Source organism: Haliotis rubra, unplaced genomic scaffold (assembly GCF_003918875.1).
Source record: "Haliotis rubra isolate DU_JTF1 unplaced genomic scaffold, ASM391887v1 Scf656, whole genome shotgun sequence".
In the NCBI taxonomy this organism is placed as follows: Eukaryota; Metazoa; Mollusca; class Gastropoda; order Lepetellida; family Haliotidae; genus Haliotis; species Haliotis rubra.
The window spans coordinates 325,220-345,673 of NW_025767364.1; the positions used below are offsets into that span (position 1 = coordinate 325,220).

General features: G+C 38.9%; 1 protein-coding gene across 1 annotated transcript in view; it reads left to right on the forward strand.

Annotated features, from left to right (window-relative positions):
- The window catches only part of LOC124257298, an 88,733-nt gene that overhangs the window by 16,065 nt on the left and 52,214 nt on the right, over positions 1–20,454 (forward strand). The window lies entirely within an intron of this gene.

Below are 20,454 nucleotides of genomic sequence, written 5' to 3' on the forward strand. Positions count from 1 at the left end.
GGCGCCTTCTCCGTCGAGTTTGTTGACGTAACCCACTGTGACAATACCACTGTAATTGTGTTTCTCTTTATAAACCGATTTCTTAGATATCAAAGCCCAGCAGCACTATAATGTAGAAATATAAATCCCTCTGTCAAATACACCGAGTAAGACTGCAAACGATCAATTTCAGAAAATAAATATAACCCGGCGTTTAAATCGGTAGATGGGTGCAGTTGCGCTCAACACGTATTTTCAATTTTCTATTGTGTTGTTTGTGAACGGTTCGACTGAGTGCTACATAGGGGTTTAAACAGACAGATTACCATTGCATGTGTGTGTGACCAAGCAGATCTATTCCGAGAGGGATCGATATCTCCCGAACGCTGTAACCTCGTCGGCAGAACGTAACACGGTATAGCCATCGTTATGGATCCTTCAGTTATCTTACATGTTCACAAGACCATTTGGTAAACCGCTGTACAGCTATGCTGGTTAACGGACAGTAAACTTCGGTTATAACGAACTAAAAGGGGCAAATAATTTTAGTTCGTTATAACCGTAGTTAATAACATGCATTTCGAGTAAGATATTCATCAAGTGGGTGGGGCATAAAGTACAGTTCGTTATGTCTTCCTTATAAGCGTGTTCGTACTATATACAGTACAACCAGAAATTATTGAGAATTTTTTTAATTTTTTTTCACTCATTACTCACGTATTGAATGTGAATATTAGCAGAACATAACTCCAGATTGAAAGACAGGTGAACAGTTAGTATTTTGTCAAGTCACCATGGGCAGCAATGCAGGCTTCAATGCGGAGGGGCATACTACTGATCAAAGAAGTTAGAAAGTCGTGGTCCATGCTGTCCCAATATCGGACCACCTCTTCTTTCATTTCAGCAATATTTGTCAGATTTTTCTTATTGACACTTTCCTTCATAAGTCCCCAAACATTTTCTATTGGATTTAGGCCAGGGCTATAGCTTGGCCAATCGAATAATGTCATATTTTGGGTCCGAAACCAGGCCTGTGAATGCTTTGAACGATGCTTTGGGTCGTTGTCCTGTTGGAAAATCCAAACATTTCCATAGAACACGTGAGCAGATGGAAGTGAATGTCCCTCGAGAATATCTATGTACCGCTCACTGTTCATATTCCTTTCAAATACACAGAGGGGCGTTGCCCCTAACACAGATATGCCACCCCAAACGTTAAATTTCGGACTGTACTTTGGGCGCTGATGCAAAGGTTTTTCAGTTTGTTTGGTCTAGAATTTCAGTGTATTAGGAAACAGCCACACAGAACTTTCATCTGAGAAAATCACATTGTCCCAGTTAAAATTTCTATGCTGTAAGCACCAGTTCAACCTTCGCTCCTTTTGTTCAGGTTTAATGATCGGTGATGGAATTCCTCGACTTTTCTGCCAACCCATTGCATGCAGTTCAGTTCTAATTGTCTCCTTACAGACAGCCACAGTTCCTCTATCAATCATATCCAGCCCTAAGTTTTCTAAACACCTTCGTTTGGTTTTAGAAACAAGAATACCAAGCCGCCTCCTGTCACCGACAGTCAATTTTCTGGGCCTACCTGCGCCTCCCTGGTGCTCAATGCCATATCCATTTGCAATATTTTTCAAAACACGATAAACAGTGGACAAAGGGGTGCCTGTTCTACTTGAAATCACTTTAGATGATCTGATGTCCTTGTTATAATACTCTAAAATCAACTTCCTCTTCTCTAAATCATCCATACTGAGGATCACAAACTAATGAAAAAGGATTAACGGAGTTGTCTCTCTTGAATGAAACCAAGCACTTGAAAGCTGGTCAAGGTTGTGTATACTAGAAATCCAATTAAGCATATTCCTAAAATTCTCAATAATTTCTGGTCATACTATATTTCCTCGTGTGCAAACTGGAGAACAGTTCTCGTGTCTTTCTGCAGTGAGCTGTCGATGAGGACAGCGAGAGTTATATTGGTGGCAGTAGTATTATCTTTAAAGTGTTAACAGAATTGTTTGAATTAATTTGCGACTACACACACAGGTAGAGTTAGCTATAGAATAAACTAGTGCCAAAGCCTGTTCATTTGAAAGTTCACACTTCATTCTGTCTGCGTTAAGCAATATTTACTCACCCACTCATGCCGTTCATCACTAGGTGGTGTGCAATTGTGAACTCACCTTGACGAAATTGATACCCATTGATAGGACTATGCAACTAATATCGCCTGTAATATTACCGCCATCGAATTAGCATATCTATTTTGTTTCATTTCCAACTTGGTCAAATACAGGTGCATAATTTCTTTTGTTGGGTATTGTAGTTTCTTGTTACTAATTTAATGTGAGGCAGTGGAATAGATTCACTTACAAAGCGTTTCCACATCACACTGAATGGGTTAGGCAATATTCATTCTTGATGGCCTTATCCTAATAATATAGCTGGAATATTTTCCGAAGTCATTCAATATCGAAACGTAATTTGTATTTGTACTTTCATTTTCTAGATTTGTATTCTTTTTTTATGCAAAGAAACGTTTAGACACACTTTTTCTTTGTGTTTGTTATTGTCTTCTTTTTTTTCTATTTAGTGTGTTTGGTTTTGTTTGGTTATTTTTTATTGTTTTAGGATTTGTTTTGTTTTTGTTCGTATATTTGTTTAATTGGGAGAGGAGTGGTATTTTTTATTTCTATTTTTCGTATGTCATTGACAAAAGTAATGCTATATATGAATGAATATAATATTAAGGTAAAACACTAACAAGCTAAATAATTATGGATTTATTTGTTTACTTTATTTATACAAGAACTCAAGTTTCAGCCTGTGTTGAATTTTGAGAGCCATGCACCATTAGTTGGTTCGAAAACATTGTATTAGGTACTCAATGCGGATACCGGATGAGAAATTGTCTCCATTAACCTATGGGTAAGAGCCAACCAAATGGTTTAAGTGGTCAGGTTTAAAGGGTGTCCGGGTGGATCACTGGATTGTCCAGATTCAGATTCGATTATTTACTGGCCAACGTAGCTCGGGTATTGACGAGTGTGGCGTTGAACAACGTTATTAAAGTTGTCTATATTTTTATAGTATATTTGTACACCTAAACAGAAGAATCACACAAACAATGAGGGTGTTGCAGGGGGGACAGCGTCAGAGACATCATTATCATGTTTATGTTTCAACAAATCATTATCATGTTTCAACAAATCATTATCGTCTTTTGACAATCATTATCATGTTTCAACAAATCATTATCATGTTCTTAGATCATTATCATGTTTCAACAAATCATTATCATGTTTTTAAATCATTATCGTCATTTGACAATCATTATCATGTTTCAACAAATCATTATCATGTTCTTAGATCATTATTATGTTTTAACAAATCATTATCATGTTTTAACAAATCATTATCGTCTTTTGACAATCATTATCATGTTTCAACAAATCATTATCATGTTCTTAGATCATTATCATATTATGTTTTAACAAATCATTATCGCCATTTGATCATTATCATGTTTCAACAAATCATTATCATGTTCTTAGATTATTATTATGTTTTAACAAATCATTATCATGTTTTAACAAATCATTATCGTCTTTTGACAATCATTATCATGTTTCAACAAATCATTATCATGTTCTTAGATTATTATCATGTTTTAACAAATCATTTTAACAAATCATTATCATGTCTTTTTCTTTACAATCATTATCATGTTTCAACAAATCATTATTATGTTCTTAGATTATTATTATGTTTTAACAAATCATTATCATGTTTCAACAAATCCTTATCATCTTATTAGATCATTATTATGTTTTAACAAATCATTATCATGTTTTAACAAATCGTTATCATGTTTTAACAAATCACTATCGTCGTTTGACAATCTTTATCATGTTTCAACAAATCCTTATCATGTTCTTAGATCATTATTATGTTTCAACAAATCATTATCATGTTTTAACAAATCATTATCGTCTTTTGACAATCATTATCATGTTTCAACAAATCATTATCATGTTCTTAGATCATTATTATGTTTTAACAAATCATTATCATGTTTTAACAAATCATTATCGTCTTTTGACAATCATTATTATGTTTCAACAAATCATTATCATGTTCTTAGATTAATATTATGTTTTAACAAATCATTATCATGTTTTAACAAATCATTATCGTCTTTTAACAAATGATTATCATGTTTTAACCAATGTGTTGATTATTCAGACTTTCTCAAATGTCTTTATAATCTTCAGCATGAACGTCAAAGCTTGCACGACCTTGAACGAAGCTTAAAAACATCATATTCGGTATTCGCTGATTTCAACTTGAATCAGATCTGCTTTGTGATAAATGCATCTTGAGAGTAGTGCACCTGTCGTCCAGTCCCATCTAAAAGATCGATACTGCCCCGCACAACATGGGTCAATAAAGACCGTGTTAATCAAGATCGCTTCTCTAGTACATGCAAATGACAAATATAGTCTACAAAATCAAATACTCTCACACTTGGGTTAATGCCTTTGATGTCGGGGCATGTATACGGACACACAAAAATGCAATCTGTGATCAATGATTGCGAGCTGGAGCTGAATGCTTTAAGGCCATTGGGCTTTTGCTTAATCTGTTCTGTACCAATAGCCAGTCATGTAAGCTTTGTCTGTTTGTCTGGCGGGGGTACGAATGGTTCAATCCTGCCACAACCGACTGTACAAATAAAAGCGATTAACCATTTCCTCAATCATGAGGAATCTGAGTTAAAATACGGATATATTTTTATCATTATTATCCTCTGATGATGATACCAGGTGTTCGCGAAACCCTGAGCAATTCCTATCCCATTTGAGACACCCGTCATAAACACATGCAAATGCAGGTCAAGTGTTTACCTGAACATATGCGGGGACGTACTGCACAAGTAGAAATTACATGGGGCTTTATTCTAGTGCGTCAAAGGTGTAAATGCCTTTCAAAGCTTTACTATGGCATTAAGCCTTGTATCCCTGACAAAACAACGTTTGGGCTAGAGTATTATGACGTCCATTGAAATATTCATGAAAAGCAAATGCTCAATTATGAAATGTAGACCCCAAAGGTTGGTGTTGCTGAAATATTGCTTTGCATTAAGGGGCATATACCATTCAAAAAGGTAGGGGATATTGGATTTACAAGATTGATAAAATGCAAAAGATGAATCCAAGGAGGAAACAGATGATGAAGAGAAATTAAGGGAAAATGTGACCATTTATTCCATTCCTTTGGAAATGTTTCATCTGTATTAGCTAGTGGTATGCTCGAAAAATGGAATATCCCCTACTTTTTTTAATGGTATATATCTGCTTGTCACTTTGAGTAAGATCAAAGTATGACCTATCTGGCTCTTCTCTTTCTAGTGCACGTAGGTATATCAGTGGAAGGGAATGACAATTTGAACACTTTGGATCGATATCTGATCATCGATCTTCTAACGTAGATTCATAATGAAACATAACAACGGAGAGGAAGCACAGTAGGTGCCCGTGACGAAATCTTGCCTAAATGCCTCATCGCCAAATTACACATACATACACCGCTGTGTCGAAGTTGAAGGGACCTATCAAATTATTCGAGTTATCCGAAGCTCGATACAATCGAAGAATAGATACGCAGGTAAGATTTACTTCGACACAACTGCATGGTCGACATATCGACGTTCGACTGTGTTTGATCGACATGCTGATGTTATTTACGATGAAATACAGCACGTCAGCGCCACTGAACACCCAGTCTAGATTATCGACCGAAACAGTTCCTTTTGCCATACAAATAAAACAAAACCATGAAAATCATTGGAATGGATCTCTAACAATCAGGCTGCGGTGGAGTAGCCTAGTGGTTAAAGCGTTAGCTCGTCACGCCGAAATCCCGGGTTCGATTCCCATATGGGTAAAATGTGTGAAGCCATTTCTGGTGTCTCCCGCGTGATATTGCTGGAATATTGCTAAAAGCGGCGTAAAACTATAGACACACACTTACTGAAGGTACGAAGGCTTTGATGTCGGTGCTTAAACAATTAGTAAGAGATATATGACGATAACTCGTGCACTGGAGCAGAACAAACCTCGTCCAGAAATACAGAAAACCACGGTATATAACGAACTTACAGGGACCACTAAAACAAAAAATGCTAGAATATACAAGAAGGGACTACTCCCTCCAAACCTCTTCTCAATCATAAATAAATAAAACAGCAAAAACAACAACAGTGTATTTCATCCACCAGTTCGTTATAAACAGACCTTTATGCACATACAGATTGACCTCGTTTCCTGTAGCAGTGATAAACTCGATATAGCGGTTGAGAAGATTTTGATAGCCCTTTGTTATGTATCTTTATGCGACGTTAATATGTCCCTTGATTTTTTGTCCTACTTGCTACTTACATTATTTTCGCTTATTTCGAACTCTGGATAAATCGATACATTTCTTGTTGCACTGTCATCGAAGGCGGACAGTTCTATCATATGATGGTGGCTCCCGCCGTTTACACAGTTTAAGTGCGAAACAGGTGTTTGTTTGTGCTCTGACGCAGCACAGCATGTGAGGTCGGTGTGTAAACAAGCTGGCACTGTAGTGATTGATAGCAAATATTAGTGTCACGATACCGTATGTACTGATTTTGATGAAACTAAAAGCGATATGTTAATTTTGCATTTTGAATTAAATCTAGCATTTCACATAATATTTTCACAGTAAACTTCAGATCCATTATTACAAATTGTCACGTTTTGAATGATGCAGTCTTGTGTTATGTATCGTAGTTAATTTGATTCGCTGCGTGTGATATGCAGTTTCGATCTCGCAGTATCTCACACAGATCGTGGGGCGGTGGGGTAGCCTAGTGGTTAAAGCGTTCGCAGGAAGGCCCGGGTTCGATTACCCACATGGGTACAATGTGTGAAGACCATTTCTGATGTGCCCCGCCGTGATATTGCTGGAATAACGCAAAAGGCAGCTAAACTCACTCACAGTGATCATGGGCTTCGATCTTTGGTTTTCAGGAGTTAACTTGACAGTTTGTGATGTATCTGCAATGATGTGATACGAAATCCTTATCTGTATGAATCCGTGGAAATGATGGTTAGAATTGTTCTTCAGCAAACCATGCTTGTCGTAAGACGTGAATGACCCATGAAGATCAAGGTTAGAATTGGTCCTCAGTAACCCATGCTTGTCGTAAGACGTGAATGACCCATGAAGATCAAGGTTAGAATTGGTCCTTAGTAACCCATGCTTGTCGTAAGACGTGAATGACGGCTTGAATTGGTCCTTGGTAACCCATACTTGTCGTAAGACGTGACTTGGTACTTGTCGTTGACACATGCCATCGTATCCCAGTTGCGTAGATCGATGCGCATTCTGTGTATCACTGTGTACAGACTCGATTATTTACAGACAGCTGTCATATAGCTGGAATATTGCTGAGTAAGAGGTGAATAACAAGATAATAAGCTAAGGTCACTTGACTGATGTATGTCATCGTGCCCCATTTGCATAGCTCATGATATCAATCACATGATTTGGTCCATACTCTATTATTTACATGTAGTTGGAATATTGCTGAGTGTAGCTTTAAACATAAACCAACATCGTCCACGAACTCATCAATTCTTCCAGATGTATTTATTCATCCTTCAAGCTTTCGACTGTCAGAACGAGTTTCAAAAGAATATTTCTCCTGCCAATAACTGTGAAGTGTTGTTATTACGGTTCATTAAGTACGCTTATTTAGAGTCCCCATATCTTCTAAGTCATTCAGCAGCATCCTGCGGAACACTGACCATCTACCTGCTGAAGGCAACAAATATCGCCAATGTTCCTGTCAAGCCTAAAAGCTTTGGCTTTCCCTAATAACTCTCGTTATCTTTGCCACCAGACAAATGGACAGATAATATGATTGTCACTGTCATCGTAGCATAAAATATAGCAGACTGGCCACTTTGCATCACGAGTGCATCGAGGTCAGCTACATACTAATTTGGTCTGGTATAAGTCCCGGCTTCAATGCAAAGCCTCACAAATACCTATAATAGTTGGCTTATGTATGATCATTTCATATATGCAGTTCTATTTTAGCTCTGATTATTCTGGATCAGTGGTGTAAAGAGGATGTTGATCACGGGTTCGAATTTCAGAAATATACCCCTTTTCATATATGTTGCTTGACGTAAGTACCGATATTCTAGGGGGCGGTGGGGTACGCTACTGGTTAAATCGTTCGCCCGTCAAGCTAAAGACCCGGGTTCCCAAATGGGTATAATGTGTGAAGCCCATTTCTGGTGTCCCCCGCCGCCGTGATATTGTTGGAATATTGCTAAAAGTGGCGTAAAACCTCACTCACTCACTGATATTCTAGAGTCAGTGAATCAGTACTGTAAATAGAAGATGCTCATGGGTTCAGTCTCAAACAGTATATGGACATATCTCGACCATTGTATTGAATGTTCTCAAGGCACGGTGGTAAAGTTGTCTAAGTACAAGTGGCTAACGGCTTCGAACCCCAGATTCCACATTTGTTGGAGGGGAGTTGGGGAAACGGTGGTGTAGCCTGATGGATAAAGCATTCTTTCGTGGTTTCTCTACATGGTTTCTATGTGTAAACCCCATTTCTGGAGTCCCCCGGCCGCGATATTGCTGGAATATCGCTAAAATGCTGCTTGAAACTTCACTCACTCATAATCGGGACGTAATTCATACATCACTGGTTTTCAGATTGTATTCGTTGTGCGTCCCTGTGATCTTTGGATCGATTTCCAGGTTTACTTGCTCACCGACTCCTGACTCGTCACTGTTACATTGAACCCTTTAATAAAGATGTCGAACAACGTTTCTTTAGCCAACTCTGCCTTCTGATCAGGGACCTAATCGATAGGAGAGGAGAGCTCTCTCCCTTCCTCCCCAACAATCACTCAAAACGTGCGCTACTGATAGTGTAGGACATGTCCCTCCTGCCCCACCAACTGCCCCTTCCTAGCACGGATTATGGGGCAGGGTAGCCTAGTGGTTAAAGCGTTCTCTCGTCACGCTGAAAACCCGGGTTCGATTCCTTCATGGGTACAATGTGTGAAGCCCATTTCTGGTATCCCCCGCCGTGAAAAATATGCTTTATCATGATGTTCCCTAGCATTGTGCAAGGTTTTCTGCTTTAATCCAGCGGGTAAAGTCACAATAGTGTTAGAATTGGAAATCCTTGCTTTTAGGGGGCCATCTTGGACGCCATCTTGGATTTTTCGGAAAATGGGCCCAAAAATTCGGGCACACCCAAGCAATATGTTTTATCATTATGTTCCCAAGCACTGTGCAAGGTTTTCTGCTATAAAACCAGCGGGGGAAGTGTTATGTAGTGTTAAAATTGGAAATCCTTGATTTCTGGCGGACATCTTGGACGCCATCTTGAATTCGGGCACCCCCCAAAAATATGTTTTATCATGATATTCCCCAGCACTATGCAAAGTTTCATGCTTTAGTCCGGCATGTAACGATCAACCTCAAAATCGGACCTAAGCCACTGCACTATTTCTGGTGTCCCCTGCCGTTATATTGCTGGAATATTGCGAAAACAGCGTAAAAGCATACTCTCACACTGCACAGACTCACAGACTCACCACTGACACTACAGATAGGTCAGGGCCTCATCACGCACGCGCGCACACACACACACACGCGCGCGGACGCGCAACGTGGCTCACGAATAACAGTTGAAATCACTGTATCGCTAACGGTGATATGTTAGACTCATGAAATTATCGTTTCAACTGCGCAGGCCTATATATAACATATTCTGTATACCAGTACAATTTCGACCCATATTCAACTCAGCGAAGAGTTGTGTGTCGATATTTTAGTGTACAAAATGGACAGATAGAATTGCTTTTCTATATCTTTAACACGTGACGTTCGTATTTTTCCTTTATTATGAATGCTGATGTTGCGGTTTAACTGTAACACAGATATGAATGCCCCCAAAGCCTGTGCTTAATAGAATATACACAGTTCGGTGTGTTCTACCAAGTTATCACCCACTGTAACAAACGTGATCTATACCACGTTTGGAAGTTACTGTACCATTCAAAGATTCCTATAAATACCCAGAATTCAGATTGATCTATTTCAACTTTCAAATGTGTTTAGTTACAGAATCTATACAGCTGTCAAAATTCATGTTTCTTTCTAGCTCGGTCAAATTATCACACAGAGAAACAAATTACAAGTGATATATAACACACTTTGAAATAACTATATCATTTACATATTCCTATTAATTCATAGGAAACCGATCGGAATATTTTACTTTCACATGTGTTTAATTATAGAATCCACACATCTCCTTAAAGTCGAACAGTCTTTTCTGCCTCCGGCAAATTATCACCCACAGTTATAAAACGTGCTCTATAACCCACTTGGAGGTAACTTTATCGTTCACGGATTCCAATAAATTCACAAGATCTGGTATATTTGAACTTTTACAAGTGTTTAATTATAGAATCCATACATCTCGCTAAATTCAAACAGTCTATTCTGTCTTTGTCAAATCATCACTCACAGTAACACACGTGATGTACAACACACTTGGAAGTAACGTTATCGCTCACAGATACCGATAAATTCCCAGGATTCAGATTGGTTTAATTTAACATTTAACCAGCATCATCTAGCAGCAATTTGTATCGAACGTAAGAATGATGTCTGGGTTGTTCTTCAGACCCTGTCCGCAGTTAGCTAACCAGTTATTTCACCAGTCCTTTTTTGGATGGGAGATAAAATAGATTGAGCCATTTTCCAGCGATACTACGTCTTCCTCCCGAGACTAGTCGCCTTCGGTAACTACTAAATGTGTGGTTTATGTGGGGCAGCGGTTTAGATAATGTTTACACTTGATAGGCACTGTCCCACTTTGGAGAAATTTATTGAAATTACGCTGGCATCCTGACACCCGGTAGATTGGATGATGGCCCGTCCGTCAGTGGACAAACACGGCGGATGTTTATGACAATCTGCTGATGTGGGGGTTAGTTCAGGCGACTCGCGCACAATCTGATTGACCAGTAAGCCAAGAGACTTATCTGTAGCTCCTAAAATAATGCGCCCAGTGTATTCAAATAAGCGGTGTTTACAAAGCTGCATGCTGCGTGTTTTCGAGCGCTTACCGTCGTGTTTGGCGACCATGGTTGAAGGTTGTTGTCATACAAATGACAATGTGGCGATAACGACGATGTGATAATTGCATCAATGACGTATGAAGTAGATGTAATTAAATTTGACGAAACCTGGAATTTGTTAATATATTTCTGTTGACAGAAGCAAAGTTTTTCTGATAGAAGTGAAAAAGCATCCTCGCAATTACTCTTAAATCTTTGTAGACATATTTGAAGAAGTACACTCGGCGACACTGACTTTCACAATCAGTGCATATGAAGACACTGTATGTGGGAAGCAGCCCGATGCGGACCACCCGGGGGATTCCTATAATGAAGGATACCACTTTATGGATAAGATTTTGTTTAAAGGCAAGACTTTTTATGGATGTCAGATGCTGACATCCATAAAAAGTTGTGCCTTTATGTGTAACACTTCTAAATGTAAATGCCATTCAAAGACGCCACGTTTTTAATGCATAGAGCCACGTTTCGGTGATAATTCCTACAACGTTATCAAGCTACATGTAAAAGACTTCATGGCTCGTGCTGTATGTGGTTCTTCCTCCCCACCAGGGCCCCCGTCGTAACAGCCCCGTTCCTCAAAGCGATCGTGACCCTAAGACGACCGCAACTCCCATACATAGAGTAACATAGACTTACGACAGTCGTAGCATTACGGTCACTTTGAGGAACGGGGCCCAGGCCTTATCCAATCGTGTGCCACTTGTCATCAGTTACATTAATGTTAATCTGCTGTTTGTCATACTATGCATATATACTTCTCATCACTTGGTTGTAGTCACTTTTTTCTTGATAACGGTTTAAAACTCTGCACCGAAACATATGCAATAAACCAGACGTTGTTTTCCATAAAGTCGTATGCTTAATTATTGACTCACCAACTTCTAGAATGCCGATCAAACAATCAGGGTATTCCTTCATCGCCAGGTACGGGCAGCCCGGCCACCATTCCTGAGTATAGTTGCATCCTATAGTGTGCTGGAACTCTGTGATTCGAATATTTTAATCGAAGACTAGTTATATTTATTCCCTAAGTTGTTGAACATCCACCACTAAACGCCAAAGACCCGAGTCACATTGTGCTTTCCTTCACCCGAACCAAAGCAGGGGACATGACAAATAATGGGGCACCAAGAATTTGCTGGAGTACTGCTGAGTGCCGTGTTAAAAGACAAACAAAGAGTCTTCGGGCGTATTTATTAATGGCATATGTATATAAGATGACAACTAATGATTTCTTCCAATGTAACTCATCATAATACTCTGGATGACCAAGTGGACTACCACGTCGATGTGAAATGTTGCGTCCCTTTGCCTTGGGAAGGATCAGCTGTTGCGGGTTCGAATCCAGACTTCTCTAAGATCGAATTGGTTAGGAGACTAAGGAGATTGGCACCAACGACTAGAATCGGTTTGAGCGTTGTTCCTAGATTATTTCATAACGCTAAAATATAGAGAGTCTATAAGCTGAGTGTGTTTTCGTATCGTAATTATCAAATATTGAATGAGAAATTACGTAATGCGTGGATTTGGCGAGCATAACACCAATGCGCTATTCTTAATATATGATATGGGAAACACACATTCGATTTGGCATTTGCATGGTTCTTCAATTTGACATTTGTATGCCATGTTGAACTCAGAGTCACATGACACTTCAATCTGAGATTAGTGTGCCTCTTCGATTTGATATTCGTACTCCATTTCCAATTTGATGTTTGTATACCTTCTTGGATTTGAAAAAAGTACGCCTCTTCGTTTTGAAATGTTTTGGAGTTGTGGTTCTCATGCCTCTTCAGTCTGATATTCGTTGGCCTCTTTGATTTGAGATTAATATGCCTCTTCCTGGGCCTCTACAACCTGACATTTGAGTTCTTCTTTAATGCTTCTTCTACTGAAAGTATGAAGTGAATGATTCACATCCACGTTCTTGGAATTTTACAGTAGCATCACTCGCTCTACTATCATGGTGATGACTCTTCGATCTATGAAAAATGTGTCTCACCTATTAAAGTTTTCGGTGGACTTTCTATTTGATGTCATTTTTCTTGTCCTTTTGCTTTGAAACAAAATTTGACAAATTCCAATATCATGCTTTCTACGTACTTATTTTCTAATTTATTTATTTTTTTTTTTTTTTGCCAAAGACTGAAAAACAAAGAACAAAGATAGCTCAATAATGCGGACTCATCGGGTCAGATACTCCTATTGAAGCATTCGTTTCACGGCCAAAATTCTAATCCACACAAATAGAATTTCCAAGCGGTGGTTTAAAGATCTCTTTATCAGAACTTGGTTGAACTTTTATTATTTCGTTTACTCTCTCAAATAAACTTGCATTTTTCGTGATACTTAATCGTCTAAACATCTGTTTCGCTTCTGGAAACTCAGACCTTAATTCTGTAACCGATTCCAGTTTATTGGTTCTTCGCGTGCACCGTCTGAATTTTACGACAATAGGAAATAAGATTAGATATTGCGACAAGCCGAAAACTACCATTAATACTCTCAGAGGCAGAGAGCTTATTCCCAGCACGTCATTATCTGAAAATCATTATGAGAATTTTCAAAGACCATAATTATTTCTGAAAGGCTTTAACGTCTTTATTTTACCTGCAAAAGAAAAAACAACTTTGGGTGAAGTATATACGTGTTGCGTAAGACCCAAGATAAGAATGACCCACCAGAAAGCGCCTAATCTGCAGGGGAAAATTACATCTGCCTAAGCGCCTTTTGCGTCTCACATATATCGCCGTAGTCTTGTTTTATCGTGCAATCGAAATATTTTCGTGTATGGCTTCATAAACGAGACTGTGGGGAAAGCGATAACACTTTATATAATATAGGTGGCGGTCGGTGATTATGTCAGAAATAGGTATCAAATCCGATAATTGTAAAAAAAAATTAATTGCTAGCTTGAGAATAATGAAGTTTCTTGTCATCGGGATAGAGCATTGCCTGGTAATGAATGTTTTATGAGGAACGATATCGACAGTTGAAGCGTTCGGGCGTTACTGGACAATAAAATGACATCTTGGATCATGGGGTGTTAACACTGTGTTTATTGCCGGACTATGGGTATCGAAATGGCAATAAGAATGAGTGCATAACCCCGCCTAGACCTCATCACAATGTCCTGCCATTTAGAATATAGTGAGAACCGAGTGTTAAAACTTACGAGAGTAATATCTATTTATCATCCAATAACAATCTGTCATCTTTTTCGTTTGTAAAAATAATAACCAATGTCCTGGATGTAAAACATATAAATAACCAGCTTCATTGGTGGAAAGATTAACGCAGTCTTCTAGCAAAGGACGCTATCATCACGAGGGTATTTTTTCTAGGTATGACGGAAATGGCCGAAGGTGAGCTGGAGTGAGTGAGTTTAGTTTTACGCCGCACTCAGCATTATTGCTGCTATATGGCGGCAGTCTGTAAATATTCGAGTCTGACAATCCAGTGATCAACAATATGACCATCGATCTGCGCAATTGGGAACAGATGACATGTGTCAACCATGCCAGCGAGCATGTCCACCCGATCCCGTTAGTCGCCTCTTACGACAAGCATGGGTTACTGAAGGTTCATTCTAACCCGGACATTCACGAGTAGGTGAGCTGGAAATTAGTGTCTTGAATGCAATCGATAATTGTTATATGTTTGAATTGTTCCCGAGATTACGATAGTTACACCAGTGCCTGAAACCGGAAAATGAAATACTATTTCTCTATAAAGAACTTTTGCTAGCCATTGGACGCTTGGTACAAGGGATTTGTGAGATGGTGCTGATGGTTCATTCAGAAACACTCGGCTGCTTCCGTTTCCGCCGTAATACCTCGGTCGGCAGTGAAGTAATGATAGTCAGTGATTTTCATCCCACTGCACAATTGTGTATGGAAATTTAAATCTCGATCACAGGCCCCAACATTGTGTTATATAATGTGATAGTCGTGTGAACGTGAGAAACTCCCGATCTGCCACTTCCTCATAATGGCCGAGATAAAGTACGACAGTAGGTGAGCCGATCGAATGTTGATTAACACATGCTGGTCTACTCCTAATATTTCACAATATTATAAAACATACATAAAGTTTACGTAGTATTTAATATAAACTTAAAAGTTATTTGATGAGTGAGTGAGTGAGTGAATTTAGTTTTACGCCGCACTCAGCAATATTCCAGCTATATGGCGTCGGTCTGTAAATAATCGAGTCTGGACCAGACAATCCAGTGATCAACAGCATAAGTATCGTTCTGCGCATTTGATGACATGTGTCAACCAAGTCAGCGAGTCTGACCACCCGATCCCATTAGTCGCCTCTTACGACAAGCATAGTCGCCTTTTGTGGCAAGCATGGGTTGCTGAAGACCTATTCTACCCCGGGTCTTCACGGGTCTATTTGATGAGTGAGTTCGGTATTATGCTGCTTTCAGCAAGGCAGGAGACTACAGATATTGATTTCACATACTGTACCAATGTGAGGAGTCGAACACGGACCTTTGGCGTGACGAATTAACGCTTAGCCACTGAGCTGACCTTTGGTCTTGGAATAAAACCTCTTACTCAGATGTGTCTGGTAATGTCTTGAACTTTGTAACATTAACCTTTTCCGCACAAATTCAAAAGAAAGTTCAGGTTCCATAACAGGCGACCCTGCCAGTATCTGTGAAGGTATCTACGTGTTAAAATGTCACTCAAAGAAGTAATGTGTTCACAAGCAGTTGACTTGGTTCCGTGCTTACGCTAATAGTTAGCCCGCATCTGCTTGCCCACTCAAGACTTTTTCTTGACACCGTGTGTCATTTCCATGAAAATCTATAATAAGTTCGAAACAAGAACAAAAGTAGATTATTCTCCTAAATCAGTTAAGGGCGTTGGTTAGCACCATTGTCAAAGAATTAGCTCACTATGTGTTTAACTGGGTTCGATTTCTACAAAGAGCAAAGCTGAATTAAGGAAGGCCCTGACTGCCTTTGATCTCAGATTAGCACGTACGTTAAACAACTTGCGCATCGAGCTGGTTCGGATCAATGATTAATCTCGAAGCCATTGCCAAGATTCCGCCATCATGACGTGCCGCGCCCCGTTCAATAAATCATTGATGCTCCTTCCTTAGAATGACCTCCACTATCGAAACAGAAGAGATGCTCGTAATAGGAACATGCTATGTAATATGATATTAGGCCAGACTTATTTCATTTCTTGTTTTGCGGATTTTTGTCCTCAGAAAACCTAAAGGCAGGAGGGGGAAAAAAAGAAGAAATCACAAGTCAAAGTAATATTCCTTTTAAAAACTAAAAGTTTTTAACTTTTGGCAGTTTATGAGGTGCATACGTGGAAAAAAGCAATCTAAAAATAATTTTCTTGTAAGTTTACATTTTGGGCCAATAAAAACATTAGGATTTTAGTTTATGAGCTGGGAAAATTCATTTTTATATTTTTCCTTATTCTTGAAAAAATGTGACCGGCCGAGACGTAAAACAAGAAATAAAATTGGTCTGGCCTTATGTTGTCGAGCATTTAACGCCTGTCACAGCGTGTTACACCTCAGCACTGCAAATATACACTTAGTTTCTGCGGTCGTATTGTATTAATTCTGCATAGTGTCCAACGGACGAATCCACAAATCTAAAGTCGTAAGCCTGACAAAGTGTACACTTTAGTTACGACAGCTCGTAACACTACTAGCGCTTCGTGAATCGGGAACCTGTATAACATTGGAGGTATTGGTGGCTCAGCGGTCATAGACTAACGCTTAATCTCTGAATATATATGTTTGATTGTAACAAAATATACCCCTTTAAATTGAAATGGAGCCCCAGTGAGATTTGAGGAAATCTAGACTTGCTTCATTTAGGGTTTTAGTATTGTAGGGAGGACTAGACAGTGAGGAAACTAACGCGGTTCATGGACTCTGGGACAGTCTACAGTGGTCAAAGCCACAGTAATTCTCTGTATTTATGGTTGTGGCTTCGCCATGATTATGTTTTCAGGTTTTCAGCACAATCTCTTTGTATTACAGGCTTTTACGCGACACACATACGTGCGTCCAGTATGAACGCAGAAATCCGCAATTACCGCATCCGGAAAGACGCACAAAAAATACCTACAGTACATCAAGAGTAGTTATCTGTGTTTGTTATTTCACCCATCAGTCATGACCACTGTCCACAAGACCACCATTTCAATACTTTACAGGACCCTCATAGTACCAGAAAGGACCCAAAACAATTTTTGATTGGGGTCCGCTGGACCCGCACTTTTGTTGGTCAAGGTAAAACCCTGGATTCAACGAAGTGGTAAACTCCTCCATCACGTCCGGCTTTCCTCTACATCAAGATGACACGCAGTGATATAGCTGGAATAATGTTCAAAGTGGCGGTAGACACCCACAGGAATTAGATAATTTGATAGAAACTTCCACATCATACTGAGTGCGGCGTAAAACTCAACTCACTTACTTACTCCGCACCATACATGCACAACGTTATTTCGTGTGAATTCATGAAATTACGCTGATATGCTGATATGAGATGTTTACGGGCAAGTAATGGTCAACGTGACCTTCGTTCACAATAAAAAACAACGAGTAATGAGGATTCGGAATCCTTTTTTCGTTGCTGTTGTGGGGGCGGTGGGGTAGCCTAGTGGTTAAAGCGTTGGCTCGTCACGCCGAAGACCCGGGTTCGAATCCCCACATGGGTACAATAGGTGAAGCCCATTTCTGGTGTCACCGCCGTGATATTGCTGGAATATTGCTAAAAGCGGCGTAAAACTAAACTCAGTCAGTCGTTGCTGTTGATCATTCACACAACACTCGTTTGGCAATGTTGTTGATTAGAGAATATTCCTGGGGACAAATTAATCTACGGTCAACAAAATTTTAACGTAGCTATTGACAATATTCCAGCAATATTGCGGGAGAAAACCGATACCCGCCTTCATGAAATTAACCTAAATACGAACCTGAACCTGAATTGTGACCAGCGAGCGCGCAACCTATTGGGCCACCCACCTCCTCGGTATAGCAGGGTTCATAGAGTTCGATTCCTGCTGAATCACAAGAAGAGAACACAATCTAAACAAAATAGTTTGTGGGTATAACGTTGTCGGTTTTATCAACAATGGAGGTTGTTTATGACTTGTAAACTGGTCTGAATAAATATTTCAGCCGACTGCCGAGACTATTTGTAATCCTGTTGATGCTTGTGACATTTTTATGTGACATTTTACATCAGATGGAGATCTATACCTCAATATTCCTAATGAGTTCGAAACATGCTTTATTCTCATATTTAATGGTCGATGATTTCATATACATTGTATTTTTAAAGCCGTTTCGCTTCTATTTGCTTTATGAGTTAAAGAGTTACTTGAGCTCGACGCCGCTTTCCAAAGCAGGAAGTATACTGGTAATCTATACGTCTGCGTAAAAAACAATATCTAGCAGAACAGAAATTTCAGTGTTAATGATATATCGTCACGTTAGATTTATCTCAGATCTTGCTGACCAAGTTTGTTATCACCGGTAATCCAAAGTCTCTGAAGGGACCCGTGAAGATCCGTTTTAGAATTGATCTTCAGTAACCCATGCTTGTAAGAGGCGACTAACGGGATCGGGTGGTCAGGCTCGCTGACTTGGTTGACACATGTCATCGGTTCCCAATTGCGCAGATCGATGCTCATGCTGTTGATCACTGGATCCAGACTCGATTATTTACAGACCGCCGCCATATAGCTGGAATATTGCTGATTGCGGCGTAAAACTAAACTCACTCACTCACTCTGAAGGGATTCTATTATCTTTTTAAAAAAGTGATGTTCCCGCTCCACGCATTAAGTCTTGTAAGCATTAATCAACAACAAAAAAACATGTCAGTTTGGCTGTACCCCCCGTATTGTATATCCTTTGTAAAAGAAATCGACAGGTAGGCATACTCATTGGCACCAACTGTGCTTCCCTCCCTGCGGATCCGTTCCTTTACGCATGTGAATCAGAATTTCTGCTCGGTCAGGCAAAATTTAAAAAACGTAAAGGTTCACCTTTTCGCGAACACCGAGTATCATCACTATTTGACAGTGATTTATAAACACATAATCTGTCATCGCACCACATAGTGTCAATCATTGGGGTGTCCGGTCCAGACTCGATTGTTTACAGACCACAGTGTACACCTGTAATACTGCTGAAACAAGTACATACACATGATATAGTCAGACTTGTACAATCGACTGTTTTTATGGATGTGGAAACATTTACGATATATAGCTTCTTATTTTACGATATATATCAGAACTTTACGATATACAGCTTCTTGTTTTATTTACGATATACAGCTTCTTGTTTTATTTACGATATACAGCTTCTTGTTTTATTTACGATATACAGCTTCTTATTTTATTTACGATATACAGCTTCTTATTTTATTTACGATATACAGCTTCTTGTTTTATTTACGATATACAGCTTCTTGTTTTATTTACGATATACAGCTTCTTGTTTTATTTACGATATACAGCTTCTTGTTTTATTTACGATATACAGCTTCTTGTTTTATTTACGATATACAGCTTCTTGTTTTATTTACGATATACAGCTTCTTGTTTTATTTACGATATACAGCTTCTTATTCTTATTTATACAGCTTCTTGTTTTATTTACAGCTTCTTGTTTTATTTACGATATACAGCTTCTTTTTATTTACGATATACAGCTTCTTGTATACAGCTTCTTGTTTTATTTACGATATACAGCTTCTTATTCTTATTTTTACGATATACAGCTTCTTGTTTTATTTTTCTTATTTTATTTACGATTATACAGCTTCTTACGATATACAGCTTCTTGTTTTATTTATATACAGCTTCTTGTTTTATTTACGATATACAGCTTCTTGTTTTATTTACGATATACAGCTTCTTGTTTTATTTCTTGTTTTATTTACGATATACAGCTTCTTACAGCTTTTATTTATTTACGATATATACAGCTTCTTGTTTTATTTACGATATACAGCTTCTTGTTTTATTTACGATATACAGCTTCTTGTTTTATTTACGATATACAGCTTCTTGTTTTATTTACGATATACAGCTTCTTGTTTTATTTACGATATACAGCTTCTTGTTTTATTTACGATATACAGCTTCTTGTTTTATTTACGATATACAGCTTCTTGTTTTCCGATCCTCCGACAGGTGTCGCATCGCGCCGCGCAGAAAGAATAGCGCCGAACCCAAGTCTAAAGTGT